The sequence below is a fragment of the Somniosus microcephalus genome, chromosome 3 (genome assembly GCF_052327205.1).
Source record: "Somniosus microcephalus isolate GS21.2 chromosome 3, FLI_Smic_1.0, whole genome shotgun sequence".
NCBI classification, from domain to species: Eukaryota; Metazoa; Chordata; class Chondrichthyes; order Squaliformes; family Somniosidae; genus Somniosus; species Somniosus microcephalus.
The window spans coordinates 149,862,665-149,889,420 of record NC_140989.1 but is presented as its reverse complement, the minus strand read 5'-3'; positions in this window follow the sequence as shown (position 1 = coordinate 149,889,420).

Genomic DNA, 26,756 nt, shown 5'->3' with positions numbered 1-26,756 from the left:
CGAGGAGGTCAGGACCATGACCAGGAGCTGCCCAGTCTGTGCAGAGTGCAAGCCGCGCTTCTATATGCCTGACAGAGCAAACCTGATCAAGGCCACCCGCCCCTTTGAGCGCCTGAGTGTCGACTTTAAAGGGCCCCTCCCCTCCTCTGACCATAATGTGTACTTCCTCAACATAGTTGATGAGTACTCCCGTTTCCCTTTCGCCATCCCCTGCCCGGACATGACCACCGCTACGGTCATTAAATGCCTGCACAACCTCTTTGCTTTGTTCGGTTTTCCCAGCTATATTCATAGCGACCGGGGCTCGTCCTTCATGAGCGACGAACTCCGTCAGTACCTGCTCATGAGAGGTATTGCCTCAAGCCGGACCACCAGCTACAACCCCCGGGGGAACGGACAGGTTGAAAGAGAGAATGCGACGGTCTGGAAGGCGGCCCTCCTAGCCTTAAAATCTAGGGGCCTTCCGACCTCCCGTTGGCAGGATGTCCTACCTGATGCGCTCCACTCCATCCGGTCACTGCTGTGTACTGCCACCAAAGCCACCCCCCATGAGCGAATGTTCGTTTTTCCCCGGAGGTCCACATCCGGTACCTCACTACCACACTGGCTGACGTCCCCAGGGCCCGTCCTGCTGAGGAAGCATGTAAGGTCCCACAAAATGGCTCCCCTGGTAGAGAAGGTTCACCTCCTCCATGCCAACCCCCAGTACGCCTACGTGGCATACTCGGACGGGCGGGAGGATACAGTCTCCATTAGAGATCTGGCACCCTCGGGGTCCACTGACCCGTCACCATTGCCCTCCACCACGACCCCCTTCGACACGGCCCAAAATTCAGTAGACCCAATTCTCACCCCTGTCCATTCCACCCCAGTAGACGACATGCCGCGACCCCAGGACCCACCGGAGTCCACTCGCCCACCCAACACCAAAGGGGACGATACGCCGGTGCTCGATCCCGTTCAAGACGCATCGTTGGAAGCTGTACCATCTCAACCGTCGCCACGAAGATCTCGACGGCAAACGAGGCCGCCCGACAGACTCACCTACTCGAACTTTTGATACACTTCACCCCGCCGGACTTAATTTTAAACGAGGGGTGAATGTGGTAAACCACTGTCGTTCACTGTGTTCACTGTTGTTGTTGTTGTTGTTGTTGTCGTTCACTCTTGTTTCACTGTTATACCTGACTATGCCTCAGCTGACTCCGCCCTTGGCTACCTGGTATAAGGACGGCTGCACGGCAGCTCTCTGCCATTCGGTCGTCCACTAGAGGCATAGTCCTGATCTGTTTGTAGTTGCATTCAGTAGTTAATAAAAGCCTGTTGTTCTGAACTCTACTCAGCCTTTTATTAGAATCGATAGCGCATCAGCTACTATCCTTCCTTACTATTGTGTTAATCTCCTCTTTAACCAGCAATGCTACCCCACCTCCTTTTCCTTTTTGCCTGTCCTTCCTGAATATTGAATACCCCTGGATGTTGAATTCCCAGCCTTCGTCATCCTGAAGCCAAGTCGCCGTAATCCCAATTATATCATACCCATTTACATCTCTTTGCGCAGCTAATTCAAACACCTTATTACGAATGCTCCTCGCATTAAGACACAAAGCCTTCAGGCTTGTTTTTTTTAACACTTTTAGAATTATTATTTACTGTGGCCCTGTTTGATTTACATCCTTGATTTCTCGGCCTTCCACTTTTGCTTTTCTCCTTCCTGTCTTCTGCTTCTATCCTTGCTTACCTTTCCTCTGTCTCCCTGCACAGGTTCCCAACCCCCTGCAATTTTAGTTTAAACCCTCCCCAACAGCACTAGCATACACTCCCCCTAGGACATCAGTCCCGGTCCTGCCCAGAGGCAAACCATCCGGTTTGTACTGGTCCCACCTCCCCCAGAACCAGTTCCAATGTCCCAAGAATTTAAATCCCTTCCCCTTGCACCATTCCTCCAGCCACGTATTCATCTGAAATATCCTTCTATTTCTACTCTGACTAGCACGTTTCACTGGTAGCAATCCTGAGATTACTACCTTTGAGGTCATATTTTTTAATTTACCTCCTAACTCCCTATATTCAGCTTTTAGGACCTCATCCCATTTTTTACCTATATCGTTGGTACCTATATGCACCATGACAACTGGCTGTTCACCCTCCCCTTCCAGAATGCCCTGCACCCACTCCGAGACATCCTTGACTGATGCCATGAAGGAATTGGAAGACAAGGAAGAAGATTTTGAAATTGATGCAGGGTGAGTGACTGTGTAAAGGGGTTTAGATCGCAGAGGTTTCTCTCTCTAGAGGCCTCTCTCTCTTGCACAGTAAAACCGTGAGTGGTTCGACCCACTCGCCCCTTAGATTCTGTACTCTGGTCTGTGGGGCAGGAACTACAATGTAGAGAAAACTCTTATAGACCAAGTTTGATGAAACGAAATGAAATTTTATTGCATAATGTAAAACAAATCAAATGCAAGCAAATAAGAGGGTACATGGGAGGGAAAAACACAAATAAATCAAAACGACACAATACTAACTAAGGCAAATACAGGCATATTATACTCTACAAAGATTATCATGAAATGGGGAAACACACGGAAATCGAGGGACAACAACTCATGTTAATTATACCCTTAAATGTCCACCCCCTTAAACCTATCTAGATCTGATTATGAAGGGCCAGAAATATGCTCACCAATCCAACTAGGAAGTGTAAGGTTTTGAAACAGGTCTGCGTTTGATCCTTTCAGGCGTCCTGTCTCCATGTGGTTAGTGGAGCCCCAGCGAGCTGCGCCACACCTCTCTCCTGAGGTGGGGGGTCGAGGACGGCTGGACACCGGCTGACCTGGATGTCGGCGGGGTCGGGGATCGTCTGCTCGACCCCGGTCAGAGGAGCCTCGGGCTGGCCCCCATTTTCGAAGGTTTCTTCTGTAGTTTTTATTTGTCTCTTCCCCCGATCCGGGATGGGTCGATGGCCTCCTATTTTGTCAATGGCCCGGGGTTGGTCAATGATCTCCCGATGTTTTACCCCGGGGCGGGACGTCGGCTCGAACCGTCTTCATCCCCTTCTTCAAGCGATGATGCCACCGAATACGATGGTAGCACCACGATGGCTGTTTTTGTTTCTACCTCCGGGTTCCCCAGATATACTGCTCAGGAGAAGCCTCTTTCTCCCGCCCAAATCAGGTTAGTCTTTGTTTAACTTTTGGCGGGCTTATCGCACAGCGGGGTAGTTATTATATTTTAAAATACTTTGGGATGGCCGGTAAAGGGCCATCTCTGGTCTGGAATGACCGTCATTGTTTTTAATGTCCTGGTGATGTCCTTAACGGGTCCTTGATGCTCTTCTCATGATTATGAAACTGTTCCCTTTTGTCCGGGTAAACATTTAGATGGCCTTTACCTACAGGCCGATCTTGACTGGATCTGCATCCAATCTATACGTACATGTGGGTGTCTGGTTTTGTTCTCTCAGAAACGGCTTCCAGAACTTACTGTGGGCTGAATCCACAAAGCTGTCTGAGGACTGCAGGAACCATTTTAAAGTGTCCCAATAAGTTGGTCATGGGGTCTGGCGGCCATTTTGAATGCCCCTTTTTCCTAGGCTTCTTTTAAAATAGTCTTTAAAATCATGGCCTCTTCTGCCATTCGACCCTTTATAATATAAAGTTCAATTTTGCGAATCCTACACTCCCCCCTGATGATACTGTAACTTGCTTGAAGTATCATAATTCTGGGTGAGCAAAATTTTCTGACTTTCCATAATCAAACCATCCCCAGTATTTACCTATCTATGACCCCACGACACATGCATTTCCCATTTCAGATAAACCTATTGTACATTAAGCATCTATAGATGGCAATACTTCAGATGTGAAATTTGACATACTCACTTCCAGGCGTGGAGGGGGGCCTGATACCCTTACATCACCTGGTGCATACACACTATCTTTTAATAATAACAACACATCTAATAAACTTCAATAATAAAAAATAAAGTACACACACGAAAATTAAATGCACATGAATACATACCAAATACAGAGAAGGGAGGGAAAACTTTAACTTTATACAATAGCAGCAGAACTAAACGGGTGTCTCTTCTTCTACCCGCATATAATGCTCCCTCCATTCCCCTCTATTCTCGTACTTTTGCAAATGTTTGACCCCTTTACAGTGTACAAACAGTAAATAAACTACAATGATAACCTGGCACACTACAAGAATGTGGGAGGCTATCCTAATCCAAGAAGGGACTTCTATATTAGTGATCAGGTTCCACCACAGTGGGGTCACTATATCCAATATGTCTGCCCCTATCTCTAAAGTCTTCTGCTCCAGTGTATAGAAATGTTTCTGTGAAACAACAATGGCTTTTAATATCTTGGTGAGGTGTTCAGGGAGAGGGGGAATGATATATCCAAAATGTGCAACGAATTGCTGCAGATCAGTGAAATTCTCTTTAACAGTGATGTGAACAGTGGAAGGTTCAGGAATGGGGACAATTCGCTCTTGGGCCACTTGAACTTCTGCCCTGGGCTTGAAACAGAAGCTGCTGTCACTAACCGGACACCAACCGTGCTGTCCATGTTTGTAGTGGGGCGCTGCAGTGGTGACACAGTATGTCCCACCTCCTATATATGCCACCTGCGGGGGCACATGGCCTTGTGCCATTGCCTCCATGGTGCAATTTATAGGCTCCGCGCCAGCAGTTCTGAACCCGCACTGTGGTTTTGAATGGGCATTCAACTGCTGGGGACACAGGATGATGTGTGCTCCACGGCTCCGGCACCCCGAGAGGTCGGTACCCGTCATTGCATGCCCCCATCGAATGACGTAAGGTGGGACCCCTGTGTAGCGAATGTGCGCACCCCCCTGAATGACTCCAATGTTCTCCACCCTGTATACCGGGGCGGGTTTAGCTGTCTTTCCCATCACCGGCATTCTTACCACTATACCCATAATGGTGTAGTTAGACCGTCCACAGTCCACTGGGACTGGGTAGGCCTCTGAAGCTAGTCTGAGCTGGCACGGACTCAATGCATTCTCAAAAGGGTGGAGGGCTGTGAGGTGCTTGTTGCTGATCCAGGAGGGGACTAAACCTTGTTTCAAATCCTCCAGGTTACTGCGGCCCTCGCCCAGTAACCACGCCCCGTACAGCACACAAGCTTCGTTCTGCGCAGCCTGATCTGATGCATTCCGATCCTCCCTGATGAGAGCATTTACCGTTTTGGCATGTTTCTCCAGCTCAGCTATTATCTCTTTTAAGTGTAGTGTCATGGCCTGGTCCTCATGTAACTCAGAACCCACTACCTTATTCTCGTCAGTCAGTATCTTTCTTGTAAGAAGTCACACAACACCAGGTTATAGTCCAACAGCTTTATTTGAAATCACAAGCTTTCGGAGCGCTGCTCCTTCTTCAGGTGAAGTGGAGAAATGCATAAAGACACGGCTTTCTTAACTGTGCTTTCAAACCATTGATTTGGGCTTGCAGCTCCACATCATCCAAAGTGTTGATGACGGAAGTCCCTGTGTTAAAGGCTGTAAAGATATCATTTACTGCACCCCTTCTTTGTCTCCCTATTCTGTCCAAGACCTCATGTGGTGTGGTGTACAATTCAGCTCTGCCGACATCGGCAAAGTCGAATTCGTAAAACGGTTTAAACATGTTTGTTAACAGGACCTGGTATAATTGCTCTGTTTCCCTGGGGCACCACTCTGGCAACCGCACCTCGGTGAGGTTTAAAATCACCGAAGCCACAGCGTAGTGCACCCCTTGGTACAGCACCTGACCTGTGGGTACCAATACCAGTCCATTCCCGGGTCCCTTTGTTGTGGTGGGGCACCCGTTCCTTGAGGGCTTTAGCTACCGGAATTGTGGGCAGGGGCTTGCGGGGTCGGGTGATGAGCTCAGTGGCGTTTACTGGGATCTGAGAGTATGGGACTCCGCACGCCCATGTGCTGACGTCCCACCTCATTCCTTGTCCAGCATCCTGCCACTGCCTTTGGAAAAAGATGGAGACGCCTGTGGGGCAAGCGCGTTCTGAACCCCACATGCAGATGTAGATCCCCTCATCTGGTTCCCAACATTTGTCCCAACAGACACTCAACCCCCCATGAGTTCCCATAATAGTCCGATGGGTATTGTTACCCAGTCTCTCCCACTCGACCGTAGAGTTCTTCATGGTTCTGCTCAACTTGCGCAGCCACCACCATCGGTCCAAAGGAACATGTCCAAAACATACCAGGCAAACCTTCTTCCTGACGGTAACGCTGACTCTGGGTGCGATGACCCTCACTCGGGGGCACATCAAGGAAGTCTCTCGGTACACAAACCCAGACTGGCTGGAGTATTCCGTAGAGTTCGACCCCAGCCATCCTGGCCACCTCCCTTCATGGAAATATACGGCAGTCTCTTCAGCGTCCCGTGGGCCGGTTCCGTCAGTCGCGATGGGGCCTCTGTTGCCAGAGCACCCATAGGTCGTGAAGTCCTTGGTGCAGCCCCGATAGGCCCAGCTCCACCCGATTACCACAGGATTCTGTTCATCATCCTCTTGGTTCCTGTAACAAATTAAACAATATAGCCAGGCTCCCGAGAGATTCTGACTTAGGTGAAGGCATGATCGGGTCTTTCGACCTCGATCCAAATGAATACGCATACTGAGCAGATCTCAAAACTACTTATGACTCTAAACACTTTAATATATATACACCTTAAACTTAAAACTTAAACTTATGTACAGCGCCGCCCGTCCCCGGGCAGCTTGCCTAATCCCTGTTTGGGCCGCAGCTTGCCGCTCCCTGTGGTGGGGCTGCAGGGACCTGTGGCTTGGGTTCCTCGCAGCCTTTTGCTGTCAATTGGGGACCGCGTTTTGCCAGGGATTTCCCAAGTCGGCGTTTACTGAAAACGGGGGAATCGGGCCAAGGTTTTACCAGCTGAGGCATTCGCGTCAACCTGCGAAGAGGTACTTTGGGCGTGGCTCCCTTAGCGAGCGGACCTTCGGTTGGGACTTTAGCCCTCACAGCCCATGGCACCTCCACGGCTGCCGGCTTCGGCTCCCTTCCCTCAGGCTCCGCCCCTTTGGGATTTGGGTCTGTGGCAGATGACTCCTCCTCACCTGTCCCTACAGGTGGAGGATCTCCGCCCCCAATTTCTACCTCCCCTAAGCTTGAGTCGAGGGCGGGGCCTCCGTCCTCCGACTCTACCTCCTCCAGAATCATGTTGAGGGTGGGGCCTTGCTGTTCGGGCTCCTCCTCGTCCGAGTCCCAGGCCAGAGGGGAAACCTCCCAGGTGGGCAGGACAATTTCTCTCCTCAAGCAGGCTGCTGTTCCAGCTTGTGTGGTCTGTGACTCATCGCACGCCTCAGGCTGAGGATCTTTACCCTCAGACCTGGCTTCGGTTGCTGGTACTCTTGCACCCGGCTTAAACAGTTTCCACTGATTGATGTGAAACCATTTAGTGCGCCGGGGCAACTTCACTGCATATACCATGGGGCTGGCCTTGTCTACAATGCTGTAGGGCCCCATGTACAGTGGTTCTAAACTCCCTACTCGGGCATAGTTTCTCACCATGACCTGATCTCCAACTTCCCACTCATGTGCTTTTCGGGGTTCAAGCAGCAATCGGTTGCCCTGATGCTGCCTTCCCATGTTCCCAGCCGTTTGCCCATAAATCTGTTTCAGGCGCTCAAAGAGGGTCCGGGCAAACTTGTCCCGGTTTACCTCTCGGAGCTGACCCTCAGTGAGCACCGGGGCTAGTACATGGGTGGGGGTTCGCATGACTCTTCCAGTCATTAATTCGTGTGGGGAGTACCCTATACTTTTAGACTGGCTAGCCCGGATCCCCATGAGGGCTAGAGGCAAGGTCTCCGCCCATTTCTGGGGCGAGTCCCTTGTCTCCTTCCTCAACCTTTCTTTTAAGGTGCGGTTCATGCGTTCCACAATCCCAGATGACTGAGGATTGTGGGCCACGTGCCACTTCCCTTCAATGCCCAGGAGCATGAGGGTGTCCTGCATCACTTGGCCAGTGAAATGTGCCCCTCAGTCAGACTCCACAAATCGTGGTAGTCCCCACCGCGAGAACACCTCCCGGACCAAGATCCTGGCAGTACTAAGTGCCGTGGCTGTTCGGCATGGGAAGGCTTCCACCCACTTGATGAACACATCCACCAGGACGAGGCAATACTGAAAACCTCCCTGGGTGGTGGGCACTGGCCCGATGTAATCGATCTGTATCGACTGCCATGGTCCCTCTACTCTCCTGATGTGTCCCAAAGGCACCTTCCTTTTCTGGGGGTCTGTGTTGTTTGCAGCGCACACGAGGCAATTAGCGCAGAACTCGCGGACGTCGTCCCGAAGTCCCGGCCACCAACCTGCCTGTTCTACCCGTTGCCAGGTGACCTCAGGCCCGGGGCATCCTGCTCCTGGACCCTCATGGGCCAGTTGAAGGAATTCCCTCCGGTGTTGCTGTGGCACAACCCACTGTTCTTCTCGGAACGGCATGCCTTCTTTGATGGAGAGGGCTGCTGTACCATACGGACCCTCTACTTCCTTGCCCTCAGTGATGGCCTTGAGGACTGTTTTTAGGGCGGGATCTAGGGTTTGGACGGTCTTGAGGTCTGGGGGCAGTGTTACCCCTGTGGTACCCTGAGTCCCATCGCTGCCTCGGATCACTGCCACGGGTTTGGACCCATAGGGATCCAAAAAAGGACTAGTGCGGGCACCCTCTCTGGCTAGCGTATCCACTTGTTGGTTACCCTCGCCACGGGGCTCCGTGGAGGAATGGGCCTTTACCTTGTGGATAAAGACTTCCCCTTTCTCTCCCACTGCAGTCAAGATCTTTTCTAACAGGGGCTTTATGGTTAAGGGTCGCCCGTCCACAGAGGTATATCTGCGGCGGGACCAGATGGCTACGTACTCCGTACACGAGTTGCATGTAAACATGCTGTCCGAGCAAATCGTGTATGGGGTGGGGAAGGTCTCGGGGTGTGTAACGACGTACACTACCGCAGACAGTTCAGCCTGCTGGGCGCTCATAGTGCTGTCGAGCTTAATCGCCAGGGCAATGTTTGCCGCGGGGTCATAAACTCCACATCCTGTGAGTCGTTCGCCAGCGGATACCGTGCTGGAACCGTCTACATAGATCTCGCGGCCGTGGGATGTATCCTGGCCCGTAAACCTACGTCCACCTCCCATACCCCTTCTACGGAACACCGATGGGCTGTTCCGGGATATACCATGTTGGCCGCGAGCTTGGGCTCGCAGAGACCCTTCACCTTCAGCTCCATCTGTGAAAGAAGGAGGGTCCAGCGCGCAATGCGGGCACTGCTTACTGTCCCATCCTTAATTCTTCCATCTAGAAGCATTCGGGTGGGTGTGTGATGGGTGAGGAGAGTGATGGGAGAGGTGCCTGTCAAGATCAGAGGCCTTTTCACAGCCTAATGCGTGGCCAGAAGATGCCGCTCGCAATTGGAAAACTCCTTTCCACATCGGTGAGCACCCTGGAGGAATAAACCACCGGCCGTGTCGCTCTTGAAGCAGTACAGCGCTCAAGCTATCCCCGCTAGCCGCTACCTCCAGGAAAAACTCCTCTCCCCCATCTATGGCCCCCAGAGCTGACGCGGTCTGCAAGCCCCTCTTGAGGTTTTCAAATGCTGCCTGGCAACCCTCGTCCCAGGACCACTCCACTCCCTTGTGTAGGAGTCGGAGCAGCAGGGCTGCTGTGGCTGCATAGTCCTCAATAAAGTCTCTGCAGTACCCGGTCAGTCCCAGAAAGGACCTCACACCCGTTACGGTGGTGGGGATCGGTAGATCTTGTACCGATTCCCGCCTGGCCTTATCTATGGCTCTCTCACTGGCGCGGATGGTCAGACCCAGGAATTTCACTTCCTGCTGGCCGATCTGTGCCTTCTTTGGGTTTACTTTGAAACCCTTTCTGCCTAACAGCTCCAATAACTCGGCCAATAGTGGGCCATGCTCCTCTCTTGAATCTGTGAACAGGAGCAGGTCGTCCACATACTGCACTAGCTGATTGGGCTGGCTGAACTCTTTTAAACTCCCTGCCATGCATTGATGGAAAATGCTGGGGCTATTGTGGAAACCCTGTGGCAGTCAGTTCCAGGTGTACTGTTGCTCTTTAAACATAAAGGCAAACTTGTACTGATCCTCCCTCCTTAAAGGGATGGACCAAAACCCATTAGAAATATCCAGCATCGTGAACATGGTCGCGGAGGCTGGAATACTTCCTATCAGGTCGGCAACTGCTGTAACCATCGGCGCGCAGGCTGGGATGTTGCTATTGAGGACTCTGTAGTCCACCAAGGCTCTCCAGGAATCGTCCGGCTTCCTCACCGGCCATAACGGAGAGTTTACATGGGTGACTATCGGTCTCAACACGCCCTGCTGCACCAGTGAAGACATTGCTGTCTCCATGTCGGGCTCCGCTTCCCGGGGGAAGCGGTGCTGTTTTTGGAGTCGGGCCATGGGGTCTCCGTCTACTCTGACCTCAAACCCGGTGACCCTCCCGCAATTGTGCTTGTGAGTGGCAAACGTTGTCAGGTGGTCTGACACAAATGCCTGCAGATCTTGTGGGACGCTTACGATCATGAGCTCGAGGTTGTAGCCCTCTTTTGGCTTCACGGTACACAGGGTCCCTCTTTCTCCTTTCCCTGGGATGACGACTACCTTGCCCGGCTTACCCTTATCCGCTCCCCAAAGACAATGATTTCTTAGATCCACGTGGATCCCGTGTTCTACTAAGAAATCGGACCCGAGGATCCCTTTCCCATTCTCCACTTCCCACTTCATCAGTATACACTTCCACTTGGTGCGGAGTGGTCCTAAATGAACGGAGAGGGGAATGGAAAATGCGCCAGCCTGTTCCTTGCCTGTGGAGCCCGACAGAATATATGGAACCCCGGTGGATAGAGGCGAGGCGATAGGGTTATCTGCGTGGATCACGGTGCACGATGCTCCCGTATCCAACAGATAGGTCCCTTTGACCTCCTCCACTTCCATCTCCACGAGGGGTCGCCTCCATACATCATATCGCAGCGCACACAAGTAAACGGGCTGCGCCGGCTCTAGTCATTTGGGCACAGCGGTCAGGGTTTCGGGAACGGCAAGACCAGTGGTGACGGCTATCTTCCCCTGCGAAATCATAAGAGACCGCATTGTCTCTAAAATTGGTTCAATCGCAGCGGGGTTCATAGCTGCACCAACTCTTTGTGCTGGGGCAGGAGCTACGGCTTGGGTTTGGGCTGGTGCTGGGGCGACGGTCTGGGCTTGGGCTTGGGCTGCGGGAAATTTTCCCTTATTATCCTTCCACGGATTCCTACAGTCCTTGCGCCAATGTCCATCCTTCCCACACCCGTAGCAATTGAGCTTGGCTTGGGCAGGGCGATTCCCCTCTTGACGCCACTCCTTCTTGCTTGGGGCTGCGGGTTTTGCCTCATGCACCTTTCCCTTCTGGGGAGGTGTTTCCTGGCCTCTACAATTCTTAAACGCAACGTTGAGCTGGCGGAGCACCGTCTCCTCCGTGACACCGGGACCTTGGGGATCAAACCAAGATCTGGCTAGGGCCCGTAACTGTGGCAAGCTGTTGGTAACCAAGCAACAGAGCCAATGAACCCGCTGTTCGGCGCTCATTGCAACCCGTTCAGGCATGCCTGGACAACTGCGTCGATACACTGGCCACAGCCTTTCTGCAAAAACCCGTGGGGGTTCTCCAGATAGCTGCACGGTCCCTTCCACACGGTCGAACGGACTACCGTCGTCCACTCCCATTACTTCTAAAACTTCCTCCCTGAGATCCGTATACCCTTTCCGTCCCCTCTTGCTCTCATCTGAGAGGCACTGAAGGATTGTGCAATCCAGGGAGAAGAGCAACATTTTCGCCTGTTCCTGATCGTCACAATCATTAATGGCGGCTGTCTCCTCTATCTCCCTGAAATGAACTGAGGGATCTCTTTACTGTGAGTCTTGGGAGGTGGGTCACCATGGATCTTATTTGTTGGGCACTGTAGGGCACCACGAGCTGGTTCATGCGTTGTCCGACATCGCCATTGTCGGCGTTGGGACCGAACCTCTGGTGCCGAGCGGGACACATTGATGCCGGTCCCGGCTTTGCTTCCAGTGGCTGTTCTTCCTCACATTCCACCTCGGCTACCTCCACTTTTACCACCCCCTGTTTTTCCGGCCAAGCCTCACTATAGCTCGGCGGTGCTGAGGGCTCGGTGGCTGGTGCCACAACTACTTTGGCTGGGATCGGTTGTTTTGATTCCTTTAAAAAGTCCATGTGACTGGCTTTCGGGCTGATGAGACACACCATGCCTTTTGCCTTAACCAGGGCTGTTCTTAGGTCCTCTATGGTCTTTTGGCAGGGGCCGTGGTCTGTGCTCTCAAACCCGTGCTCGAGGGCTAGCTTGTAAGCTGCCTTAACCTCCACTACTCTCTCCTCCTGCGCTCTTAGCTGTTGTGCGAGGCGGGCGTTTTTCTCCCGGATCCTCGTTTCATGGATCTTTGCCTCAGTAACCTGGCACTCCAGGTACTCTATCCTAGCCTGATGTTGACAAGCTACCACTTGGCGTTCCTGATTCAGCGCGTGAAGCACTGTGATGAGTTTTTCCCCACCCAAGGCCTTTTCCTCTATCTCTGCTGCCTGGGTTGTGATCCTGGCTGCCTGTGCTGCAACGGCTCAGTCCAAGATCTGGACTTGCTCCTTGTAACACATCAGCCACACTGCCTTCTCCACTGACTTCTTATGCTCTTTGCTCTCTGTCCACCTGGTGGCTGCGGCCACCGGACGCCCATCCAGTAAGAGATCGGAAATCCACTGCTTAGTGAGATTTACCTTGCCAAAGACATAATCCGCTATCCTCTCATCCATACCATTTCGTCCATTCAAACTTGGATCTAGTACATTGCAATCCTGCTGCCAGAGTCCTGCCGCGGTCACCATTTTCTGTAAGGGGTTTTAGTTCGCAGAGGTTTCTCTCTCTAGAGGCCTCTCTCTCTTGCACAGTAAAACTGTGAGTGGTTCGACCCACTCGCCCCTTAGATTCTGTACTCTGGACTTTGGGGCAGGAACTACAATGTAGAGAAAACTCTTATAGACCAAGTTTGACGAAACGAAATGAAATTTTATTGCATAATGTAAAACAAATCAAATGCAAGCAAATAAGAGGGTACATGGGAGGGAAAAACACAAACAAATCATAATGACACAACACTAACTAAGGCAAATACAGGCATATTATACTCTACAAAGATTATCATGAAATGGGGAAACACACAGAACATCGAGGGACAACAACTCATGTTAATTATACCCTTAAATGTCCACCCCCTTAAACCTCTCTAGATCTGATTATGAAGGGCCAGAAATATGCTCACCAATCCAACTAGGAAGTGTAAGGTTTTGAAACAGGTCTGCGTTTGATCCTTTCAGGCGTCTTGTTTCCACGTGGTTAGTGGAGCCCCAGCGAGCTGCGCCACACCTCTCTCCTGAGGTGGGGGGTCGGGGACGGCTGGACACCGGCTGACCTGGATGTCGGCGGGGTTGGGGATCGTCTGCTCGACCCCGGTCAGAGGAGCCTCGGGCTGGCCCCCATTTTTGAAAGTTTCTTCTGTAGTTTTAATTTGTCTCTTCCCCCGATCCGGGGTGGGTCGATGGCCTCCCATTTCATCAACGGCCCGGGGTTGGTCGATGATCTCCTGATGTTTTACCCCGGGGCGGGACGCCGGCTCGAACCGTCTTCTTCCCCCTCTTCAAGCGATGATGCCACCGAATACGATGGTAGCACCACGATGGCTGTTTTTGTTTCTACCCCCGGGTTCCCCAGATATACTTCTCAGGAGAAGCCTCTTTCTCCTGCCCAAATCAGGTTAGTCTTTGTTTAACTTTTGGCGGGCCTATCGCACAGCGGGGTAGTTAATGGGGCAGAAATTCGGGTCGGGGGCTTGCCGCGCGTGCAAGCCCCCGATCTGCACTTACCCGACGAGCCTGCCGTTCACCTCCAGGGACGCCTGGAATTCCTTTTTGAAACAGAAGAATCCCGGGCAGCGTCTGACGTCACGCCACCCAGGAGTGCAGCCAACGCGAAGCCTGTAGCGCGCAGTGCAACTGAGACACGCCCCTTGAGGTCTCAGTTTAATAGGACACGCCCCCAATGTTTCTCACAAGCTGAAAAGCATTTTTACATGGAGAGCAGCATTTCAAATAGGTTTTTGGTATTTTTATGAAGCTTTTGGTAACTTTTATAAACTTCTAAAAACGTTTACATTATTTTGAAGAATCTGAAGTAGTTTTAAACAGAATTAAAGCAATTTAAAGACTTTTAAAAGCCCGGAAAGAATTTTTTTCATTCCATTTATTTATTTAGCAACGTCGTCGTCATACGTGTCTTCACACTGTTCCCTTTGGGGAACTGTATGAAGTGGTGGAAGGATTTATGGCCATGATTAATGCTCCTTCCGTGACCGTAACCATCTTTGAACCAGCCATTAGGGTGGTTAGTCCTATGGCGGGAGGGTTTTACGGGCTCCCACAAGCTATAAAAGGAGGGGGGGCCACCCACACCCACGAACACAAATATCCCACTGGATGTCAACCCAGAATTTAGAGCCGGAGCTCCGACTCCACTTGCCGGGACTGTCTGGAGCGGGGTTCGAAACCCTATCCCGTCTGGCCCAGCGGCGGGGATCCTACCGCTATGCCAAAGGCCCAATCCGATTAGCAACGTGAAATGGCTGGAATGAGCACAATTCACGGCATTAAAAGAACTCACAATTGAACTGATGATGACCTCAGCAATCTCCTCAACGAGGTGGAGGCGCAGCGCCTGCTCATCATTGGTAATGAGAAGTCAAAGGCGCCGCAAAAAGGACAGATGATAGCTTGGTCTTTCAAGTGGCAGCATAGGGCTCCAGTCATGGGGAGGGAAAAGGCGCAGGAAACGTATGGGTGTCACCTTTTGCGCGGAGTGGGCCTTTTGCGTAGCGGTAAGCATCCCCGCCGCTGGGCCAGAAGGAGTAGGGTTTCGAACCCCGCTCCAGACAGTCCCGGCAAGTGGAGTCGGAGCTCCAACTATAAATTCTGGGTGGACATCCAGCGGGATACTTGCGCCCGCGGGTGTGGGTGGCCCCCCCCTCAGATGGGTTGTGGGAGCCCGTAAAACCCTCATGCCATAGGACTAACCACCCTAATGGCTGGTATGAAGATGGTTATGGTCACGGAAGGAGCGTTAACGTGGCCAGAAATCCTTCCACCACTTCATACAGTTCCCAAAAGGGAACAGTGTGAGGATACGTACGACGATGACCTTTTGCGCAATGCACCTCCTTGGACCCTCAGTCGCAGATGCGAGGGGGCAAATCGTGCAATTGTTAAATTTTTCATTTTATTGATATGTAAAATGTTTGCCCAGTAATTCCGTTCCAAACGCGAGAGTACGGTCGGGGTACTCACGCATCTGGCCGGAGGAAATGCCGGTTTTCAGCATGCACAGCGCATGCGGGGAAAACCGGCATTTCCTGTCCTCTGAACGAAGGGGTTCAGAGGCAGAACGCGTGCGACTGCACAGGCAGTGCGTGCGCAGTAAAATTCGCCGGTTTCATTCATGCTTTCAGTGAGGTTAAGTCCTTACAACTTACACATGAAAAAAGCATGAGTACAGTTGCTCCAGAGGCTGCGGAGGAAGATATATTTTATCGTGGAGCTTCTGAAGGGCAATATTTTTGTTTGGGAAAGGGAGGAAAGTTATTTTAAGAAATGCTGAGGTAAGTTTTAAAGTTTATTTTTGTTTTTTAAAACGGATTTTCAGTACTGTAGGTAGAAGGAGCAATTGTGGCTATGTGAATTGAATTTGCTGTGTTTATTAAATGTGAAAATGACTCCAACATTTTTAAGAAAGAAACTTTTCATCAGTAATATATTCTTCTAAGTAATTATGTATGTATGTCTGTATATTTCCCTTTGCGTATATGTATGTATATATTCCTTTACTTATGTGTATGAATGTATGTATTTAATTATGACTTTCAGAGAAAGTAACTTATTGGAAAATCATAATTAATACATACATTCATACACAAGTAAAGGAATATATACATATACGTAAAGGAATATATACGGACATACATACATAATTACTTAAAAGAATATATTACTGATGAAAAGTTTCTTTCTTAAAAATGTTGGAAATGTTACATTACTCATTTTAGAACAGTCATTTTCACATTTAATAAACACAGCAAATTCAATTCACACAGCCACAATTGCTCCTTCTACCTACAGTACTGAAAACATGTTTAAAAAAAATAATTAAACTTTAAAACTTACCTCATCATTTCTTAAAATAACTTTCCTCCCTTTCCCAAACAAAAATATTGCCTTTCAGAAGCTCCACGATAAAATATATCTTCCTCCGCAGCCTCTGGAGCAACTTTACACATGCTTTTTTCATGTGTAGGTTGTAGGGCTTAACCTCACTGAATCCATGAATGAAATCGACGAAGTTCACTGCGCACGCGCTGTGCCACTGAACCCCTTCGTTCAGAGGACAGGAAATGCCGGTTTTCCCCGCATGCGCTGTGCATGCTGAAAACCGGCATTTCCTCCAGCCAGACGCATGAGTACCCCAACCGTACTCACGTGTTTGGAACGGAATTACTGGGCCATTATATTTTAAAATACTTTGGGATGGCCGGTAAAGGGCCATCTCTGGTCTGGAATGACCTTCATTGTTTTTAATGTCCCGGTGATGTCCTTAACGGGTCCTTGATGCTCTTCTCATGAATATGAAACTGTTCCCTTTTGTCCGGGTAAACATTTAGATGGCCTTTATCTACAGGCCGATCTCGACTAGATCTGCATCCAATCTATATGTATATGTGGGTGTCTGGTTTCGTTCTCTCAGAAATGGCTTCCAGAACTTACTGTGGGCTGAACCCACAAAGCTGTCTGAGAACTGCAGGAACCATTTTAAAGTGTCCCAATAAGTTGGCCACGGGGTCTGGCGGCCATTTTGAATGCCCCTTTTTCCTAGGCTTCTTTTAAAATAGTCTTTAAAATCATGGCCTCTTCTGCCATTCGACCCTTTATAATATAAAGTTCAATTTTGCGAATCCTACAACTGGGAACCAATGGAGGTCGACAAGGATGGGTGACAGGTGAGTGGAGTGCATGATAGGATGTGGGCAGCCAAGCTCTGGATGAGTTGGATGTTTATGGATGATGAAGCTTGGAAGGCCAGCAAGAAAGATATCAGAAAATTCAAGCTTGGAGGTGATAAAGGCTTGGATTAGGGTTTCAGCTGCAGTGGGATAGGTAGGGGTGGAGGTGGGTGATAGTTTGGAGGTGAAAGCAGACAGTCTTAGTGATGCACCGGTTGTGAGATTTGGAGATGAGCTTAAGGTTGAATGTGAGGTTGTACATCATCAGGTTGAATTTGAGCAGACATTGTGGGAGCGGGAATGGGTCAGAGGGGCCAGGGCACGGAGTTCTTTCCAGAGTGGAATAGATTTGCTTTGTTTTTTTCCACTGTTTAGCTGCAAAAAGTTTTGGATCATCCACAAGTTGTCATGACATACAGTAATACCCTAGGCACAAGGATGAGAGGAATCCAATGCAAATAACAAGTTGCATTGAGGTGATGTCTTGTACAAGGCATCCTCCTGTGAAAATGTTAGCAGACGTTTGGGAAAGTAGATAACGGGAGCATGGATAATGGAAGTTATACCGCGCTATGAAAAGCAGATTCAACTTTTTGCAAACAGGCTAAAATTAACAGAGAAATGAACAGGCTTAAGTCACGTCCACGTCATAAAGAAAGTTTTATCTCAAATTGACGACATTGTGATACATTCATTGACAGCATGTGAGGATGTGAGCCATTCCAATGCTTTCTTCTAATCACTAAGTATTATTTCCTGAATGCTACTTCCTCTAATGTAAGAGTTTGGTCAGTGATGAGCTGCATGTGCTCATGGCATGTTGTGTAACTGTAACAGTTCATAATGTAAGTCATCGTGTGCGTGTCTAGATAGTCCAGTGGGTCAATCACAGTGTATATTGCTGGCATGATGTTACTGAAATAATAGATATGGTACCACAGTCTTATTCCATAATGTGTAGACTAAGATTGGGCTGCCATGCCCATTATTTTATTAACAATAAAATGTAAAATAAAATCTAAAATAAGCATAATGAATTTTGTTGACAAACCGGAAGACAATTTGGCTAAAAGCTGCCTTTCTTTGAATTGTGCCTCATTGCCATGGTGTCAGATAGGTTTTAATTAACTGTGTACTGTATTTTTGAAGAGTACACAGCAATTGCTTGGGTTTTAGCACTTCTTCTCATGCCTGTCACTTCTTTTCCTGGCATCTAACATTTATCTTCCCTCTCCGCTTTCCCCCCCTTACTTCCGATTCGGAATGGACTTGCTAGCTGATAAGAAACTGCTTGGAAAGTTCAACAATAAAAGTAGAGAGGGAATGTAAAATGAATGATTGAGACATGGCTCCAAGAGAAGAGACAGGCCTCAGATGCAGTGCGAAACCATTTGCCAGTTGAGTTTCAATATCCAAAAATAGTGTATGCAACTATTAAGAACAACAAGAAAGTTATTGAAAATGAAATCAGAATAGCTTCCAACTCAAATTTATTTTATAAACAGGTAACCTCATTGTCATCATTCTTGATAAAATGTTAATATTACCCGAGTCACACAAGACTACTGAATAATCACTACAACTTTAACTCTACCACCTAGACGGACAAGGGCAGCAGGCGCATGGGAACACCACCACCTCCAAGTTCCCTTCCAAGTCACACACCATCCTGACTTGGAAATATATCGTCGTTCCTTCATTGTCGCCGGGTCAAAATGCTGGAACTCCCTACCTAACAGCACTGTGGGAGTACCGTCACCACAGGGACTGCAGCGGTTCAAGGCGGCGGCTCACCACCACCTTCTCAAGGGCAATTAAGGTTGGGCAATAAATGCTGACCTTGCCAGCAATGCCCGCATCCTGTAAATGAATAAATTAAAAAAGTGAGGTATCTGTAAGCTCATTAAAGTCTGTCAATCATTGTTTGTTATAAGGCTTTATTTTTCAAAGCTGCTAGTTAGAGGCACCATGTGGTTTGCCCAGCACTCCTCTTCCTGTAATGTAATGAGGTTCACTTTTGGTGATTTTATGAACTGAAGGTGCTGCCACAGCCCAGCAGTCCCTGTACAGTATATGGTTACAGCAGGGGATGGTCTCTGCAAATTCATTGGGGAGGTGGGATTTTAACTACCCTCCCAGCAGAAACCAGGGGGTGGTAGGGTTTGGAGGGGGGGCTGGTGGAGGTGGGCAATTAAAATGTTCCCGTTACTAACCCACCAGAAAGCTGCCCACATCCCACAGAAGTGCTCTTCTGGGCCCCAAAAGGACGGTTTAGGCCTCCCCTGCCCTGGACTGCAACCCCCATGGAACCCCTTTCCTCACACTTACTTGAGAGCCTGTGGGATTTTTTGGAGGCTGACAATTGCTTCCTTTCCACTTTCCTTTTGGATTGGGTGGTAAGTGGACTGGCAACATGTTAATGAACCTGACAGTTAAAACCGCCATGGGCATACTGCTGTAGCCAGGCAGGAAACTAACTGAAACTAGTGTGTTTCCTGGTGGAAGCCCACTAGCAGTTAACCCTCCACCTCTTTGTTCTCAAGTTCCAATCAACCAGCAGTTTTAAAGCATGAAACACATAAAAAGAGAGACACCAATAATTGTAGCTGTTTCCCCTTATAATGTCTAGAGTAACGAGGCTATTCAGTTGAATACAGTTTTCCTTTAGTATGTGCTAATTACTTGAACCTTCATTAATAATATCTGCCCATACAATTAAAAGTCTTGCATGCATTAAGCATCTGTATGTCACAACGTTCAAAGGCATCATGCCTGAAAGTCTCACCTCAGATATCATACCTCAAAAATGTCACACCTCAAAGCATGGCTTGTCGGTAGGGCCAAAAAATCATTATTGGCTCAAATAATCTGCTATGGCACTAATAAAACATTCAGTGTGCAAATCTGAATAAATAAGAAGTCACAAAAAATACCATTAAGGAATTTGTAGCCAGCAGAAAACTGAGCAATCATACCCTTCACTTTGTTATCAGAGCTACCAGTCATGAAGCAAAGACTAGGAAGAGTTAAGCCATCTTGTCAAATTCATCTGGTTATTTCTTTCTCTTATTGAAGATACATGTGAGATTGAGTTGTCACAACTCAAGGGAATATGGCTGCTAGCACTTCCAAAGATCAGGTAGGGAGGTTCCTCCATGCATCATGTGGGATATTTACGACTTATATGACTCCAACGAAGGCACTGTTTACATGCAGCAACGGGTTGGCAATTCTGGAGGGGACAGTTGCAAGTTTAATGAAGGAGGTAAGTGGTGTTAATTAATTGACTGAATATGAGTTATTCTTGCACAAGGCTACCCCTGCTGCACTTATTCCCACACAGGACGCAGCTGCGGTTAGTGTTCATACAGCAAACCGTTATCTGCTGCTAAGCCAAACAGAGACTTCTCCAAAGGCAAATGATCAGGGCTCCACCTAGGTCACCTCTACTGAGTACAGTGCACCTGTCTCACCAAGGAGAAGAGGAAAGAAGCAGAAAGTGATGAGGAAACAAGCTCAGCACTACCACATCTGAGTCTCATGTGGATAAGGTAAGGCACGACCACCAATGATATGAATTTTATCTTTTGGGGAATGTGGTGGGGTACCTCATTGCATAAAAATACAACCTGCCCTCCACATTAGAAAAGTAGAAGTGATTTTAAGCATTTGCTGATAAACTGGAGCTAATCATTACTTGTTGGCCATGGTGAGGAGAGGGCAATCAGGGAAGCAAAGTGGGATTATTAAGAGGCATCAAATAGAAGATGGTGGAAATTTTGTGAAGCACAATAGGTTGTTCATAGTCCAGAGAAAGAGCAAGCTCGATGGGCAGATTGGCTTTTCTCCATTTCATGTATTCTTTGATCTCCTCAGTGTCCAATCCTTACCAATTTCCCATGCAACGATGCTCCGTAGCGATACAGTAGCGACTATGTGCTGATTTTCTATGGAGTTCTAGTATGTGCAATTTGAAGGAGAGAGAGATCAGGAACTGAGCAATGATGCATTCCTGTTACTTGCAAGTTTATTGGTGTGCACGGTGTGAGGGGCCAAAGGTGGGGTCTGGCCTCTTGTGGTCAATTGGGAAGTACGCATCTGATCTGCAGATCTGGAGGTCAGTATGCATCTGGATATATTGGCTGGCATTCTTCTTCTCAACCCCACCCAAAATCATCAGGACCGCCATTGGCCTGTATCCCTAGACATTGTAAGCTAAAATGCATTTTGTTTTTCTTCCTTTACTGATGTCAACTTGTCATCACTCAGAGAAGTCATTCCAATTACCACTAACTTCTCTTCTGTGTCACATTCTAACCACTCTCATGGTCCGTCATGCCATTCTCTGACCTTCCAGTGCTATTTCAGTACTTCTCCCTCATTGACATTTTCAATGATATATCATTCTAGGCTTGCAGTGTTTCCAGAAGGCTTTGATTTCCTGTTCAACTTAACCCTGAACGTGCTGGCTGATTTGCACATTACAAACGGCGTGCGTCGTTAACTCAACGTAATTTTTCTAGCAAGGTCCGGCCCATTGTCTACAAGTCATGTTTGGAATCTAGGAAATAAGCAACCTTACTTTTCACTTTGAACCTGGGGGTGGATTTTAACCCCCAGCGGGTTTCAAACAGGCGGGTGAGTGTAAAACACACTTGGAAGCCTAAGTTTGAGGCCTGCAGTAGTTTACCTCCCGCGTCTCACCTCTGTGCCACTGGTCAGTTGCTCGCACAAGTTGGGCGGAAAGGGGCAGATGGCCGTTGGGTGAGAGAAGAAGTCCAGGCGGCTTCAGAACCAAAGAGACGGATCACCCACATGTAGCTAAGTCGCAGGAGGGGGTTTCGTGACGGCCTTGCAGGAGGGAAGGGGGAAGTCTAGGGCAGAGTTGGCCACAGCTTTCCTTGTGGTGCCCTAAGGAGCATTCACAAAGACTTGGAGAGCCTCTTCATCTTTCCCGACAGCTGCCGACCTGCATTCACCTGGCGAGAAAGCCATGGCAGTTTCCCCGCTTAGACCCAGATTAAAATAGAATTGGGGTCCCATTGATGTAATAGAGACCCCAATTTTCATTAATTCATGAGATTCCTCCCAGCGTCCAACAGGCGTTCAGCCACCTAACTGCAGTAAGCAGTTACAATGGTGGCCAGTGCAATTCCAGCGGGAATGGGGCAGTAAGGCACAATACTCCATATTAAAGGTCCCTCTACCCTGTACCTGCCACACGGAGTGGGTTAAAATTGATGACATACTTCATTTTCATAGGGAACAAATACTTTGTTGGAGTCGACAGAAATCAGCAGGCTGAGACTTTTCTTCAGGCAAAAACAAAACGTGTCTTACTTTAATCACATCTCCACGAGGTCTGAAGGCTCAGCCCCGTGCAGGGGCTATGACGTCATCACGCAACCGACGTCATGACGTCATCACGTTCCCGACGCTCTTAAAGGGACCCTGCACCAATAACCCAACCCAGTATGTACATACCACAACATTGCTATACAAAGTGAATTGTGTTTAGGTACATATAACAGCATTGGGTACACTTTGTGTTATTGTCCCTTTGTGGTCTCCGCCACATACGTCCCCCCAGAATTCACAAGTACTGGCAATGTCAGTCGCCGGGGGGGCCGGATCACTCGGTTGGAACTGCTCCTCGATTCCGGGGTGGAGACCGGGGGGGTTTGCCGGAGGGGCCTCGGGCGCCCGGTGGTGGATGGAGGGCGTGGAAACCGGAGGTCGGCCCCATCTCGGGGGCTGCGCCAACTCAATAGGTCGGTCCAGATCCAGGTGGGCCGGCTTAAGACGGTCGATGGAAATGCAGTCCGGCTTACCGCCGACATCCACGACGAAGGCCTTGTTCCCAGTTTCCAGGACGTGGAATGGACCATCGTAGGGTGGCTGAAGAGGTCCCTGGTGGGCGTCGTGGCGGAGGAAAACGTACTCCGCCGCACGAAGGTCGAGCGGAACGCGGGACTGCGGGAGGCCGTGCTGCGACGTGGGCACCGGAGCTAAAACCTTGGCGTTGTCCAGAAGGTCGGACCACTGACGGGCTGCGGACCAAGGCTCCGTTGCGTTGGGGACGAAATCCCCAGGAACCCGCAGCGGCTGTCCGTAGACGAGTTCGGCGGACGAGGATTGGAGGTCCTCCTTGGGAGCGGTCCCAAGTCCCAGCATGACCCACGGGAGTCTGTCGATCCAGCCGTCGTCCCGGAGGCTGGCTCGGAGCACGACCTTCATGGAGCGATGAAACCGTTCGCACAGCCCGTTAGCCTGAGGGTGGTAAGCTGTCGTGCGATGGAGTTTCAACCCGAGGCCTCGGGCGACAGTGTTCCAGAGCTCCGACATGAACTGGGGCCCCCGGTCAGAGGATATGTCAGATGGGGCGCCGAACCGGGCAACCCAAGTGCTGATGAACGCCTGAGCTACATCGGCGGCCGTCGTCGAAGACAGCGGGATGGCTTCCGGCCATCGGGTGGTTCTGTCGATCATTGTGAGGAGGTGGGTGAACCCGCGGGAGGGCGGCAGGGGCCTTACTAGGTCCACGTTAACGTGGTCAAATCGCCTCTCGGGCACTGCGAAAGGTATGGCGATGTACTTTGGAGCATTGGCATACCACGCAGGTGCTGGCCCAGTCGCGAACGTCTTTTCTGAGCCCATGCCAGACGAACTTGGCCGCCACCAGCTTCTGCGACGGCTTCCTGCCCGGGTGGGAAAGATTATGGATGGCGTCGAATACTTGCCGTCTCCACCCTTTGGGCATGATGGGACGTGGCTGCCCAATGGAGATGTTGCACAGGAGTGTGGTGCCGGCAGCGTCGAACGCGACGTCTGCGAGTTGAAGGCCCATGACCACCATCCTGTAGGCCTGGACGTCCGGCTCGGAGGCCTGGTTGTCCGCCATGTGGGTGCAGTCGACGCCGAGGTGCACGGCGCTGGCGACGGCTCGGGAGAGACAGTCGGCGACGGGGTTGTCTTTCCCAGCCACATGCTGGATGTCTGTCGTAAATTCCGAAATGAAGGCCAAGTGGCGTTGCTGATGGGCCGAACACGGCGCGGAGGCTTTGGCCATGGCGAAAGTCAATGGCTTGTGGTCCACGACCGCCGTGAACAGGCGGGCCTCCAACAGGAAACGGAAGTGTCAGACGATGAGGTAGAGACCGAGGAGCTCGCGATCAAATGTGCTGTACTTCCGCTCATTGGGGCGGAGCTGCCGGCTGAAGAAGGCGAGCGGCTGCCAGACGCCGTTGGCCCACTGTTCGTGGACGGCGCCGACTGCATAGTCCGAGGCGTCGGTGGTGAGAGCGATCGGCACATCGGGCAACGGATGCGCCAGCATGGTCGCGCTAGCCAGGGCCCTCTTTGTGTTGTGTCTGTGAAAGAAGTGGCCATCTCATCAGACCAGTTGATGGCGAGTTTGTCGGGCTTGCCTTTGAGGGCCTCGTAAAGGGGTCGCATAAGCTGGGCTGCTCGGGGGATGAAATGATGGTAAAAGTTCACCATGCCCAAAAACTCCTGTAGGGCCTTAACGGTGAGGGGTCACGGGAAGTCCCTCACGGCCTCCACTTTCGATGGGAGTGGCACCGCCCCGTCCATCGTGATGCGGTGCCCGAGAAAGTCGATCAAGGACAGCCCGAACTGGCACTTGGCCGGGTTGATGATTAGGCCGTGTTGGCTGAGTCGTTCGAAAAGAGTCCGGAGGTGGGACACGTGTTCTGTCCTGGAGGCGCTGGCGATGAGGATGTCATCCAGGTAAACGAACAGGAACGTCAGGTCCCGTAATACGGAGTCCATGAGGCATTGAAAAGCCTGTGCGGCGTTTTTGAGGCCAAATGGCATGCGGAGAAATTCGAATAACCCGAACGGGGTGATCACTGTAGTTTTCGGGACGTCCTGCGGCCAGACGGGGACCTGGTGATAACCCTGGACAAGGTCCACTTTTGAGAATACCACTTTCCCGGCCAGGCGGGCGGAAAAATCCTGGATGTGTGGGATTGGATAGCGGTCGGGGGTCATCGCATCGTTGAGGCGCCGGTAGTCTCCGTGCGAGCGCCACCCGCCGCCTGGTTTCGGGGCGATGTGGAGAGGCGAAGCCCACGGACTGTTCGACTGGCGGATTATGCCGAGGCGCTCCATGGTATCGAACTCGGCTTTGGCGATGGTGAGCTTCCCCGGGTCGAGGCACCGCACGCGGGCGTAGATGGGCGGACCGGTGATCGAAATGTTGTGTTCTACCCCGTGTTTGGTGGCGGCGGACGAGAACATGGGTCTCGTAAGGTCCGGGAACTGGGCGTAGAGGCGGGGAAACTCGTCGGAGGCCGAGAGTGCGCTGGACAACTGCGTCGTGCTGGACCCGCTGAGGGAACACGGGAGCGAGCTGAAGGTTTCAGCGTTGATGAGATGTCGGTTCTTGACGTCCACCAAAAGGCCATTGGCGCAGAGGAAGTCAGCGCCGAGAAGGAGGGTGGACACTTTTGCTGTGACAAAGTCCCAGGTGAACCGTTGCCTGCCAAAAGAAAGCGCCACGTTCCGTTTCCCAAAGGTGCGGATGGAATTGCCGTAGGCAGCTTTGAGGACAGGGCCGTGGTTCCCCCCTTGAATGTCTATGGTTGACGCGGGCAGGACGCTCACCGTGTCGCAAAGGAAACGACGCCCGGAGTCGGTGTCTGTAACAAACAACAAACTGCCTGAACGGCCGACAGCCATGGCAGCCGACGAATGGTCTTTAGCTTGCTTTGACGTGGGAAAACTGCTCGGGGACCGGCACCTCCTGGCTTTGGGGCCGAACTGCGCATGGTAGAAGCAGAGGCTTGAGGGTTGCCGCCGTTGGGCTGTATCAGTGGGGGCAGGGCTCCGCGTGGCTGCGCAATACTTTTGCCCGGCGGAGAAAAATTTGTCGGCCTCCTTGGCCAGGTCGCGGAAATCCTGCCAAATGGGAATAAAGCACATTTGAACCATTATTGCTGTGGGCTACTCTTGGAGGGGAGAAAATAAAGGGATATTGGGCAAAGGTGGGTAAATGGGGTTGTGGTACATGTCAGCCATGATCTAATTAAATGGCGGAACAGACTCGAGGAACTGAATAGCCCACTCCTGTTCTTGCATTCCTACGACAGGAATCTGAAACGGGAAATAGTATTCCGGCACGTTTAGCATGCCCTGAGTTAACATTGAGAGGCCAGGACTTCTATGAATACTGGAGTGCTCATTACAAAGGATAAGATGGTCATTCAAATTAGCCTGTACCTCCTAAATTGCTTAGCCATTAGCTTGATCCAAGAAAACAATCAACGGATGTGAATATCATCTTGCGGTGGTGAGCAGAGGCAGGAGTGAAAGAGGGTATACGTTCTTGAACAAAGTAAATGGCCATCTAATTGCAAGACAACATAGTTGTAAGACTGTGTGCTACTTGTATCATTTGAGCGTAATGAACTGGAGTTGCCCTGTAATCTCTGTTAATTGACAATTTGTGGACCCACAAAGCATTGTGAATAGCAGCTGCATATTAATTAGCACTAGCAAGGCTCCAAATGAATGTTAAAAATTGTATTCTGTAAAATGCCACTTCCACAGATTTATTCTGCACAAAGACA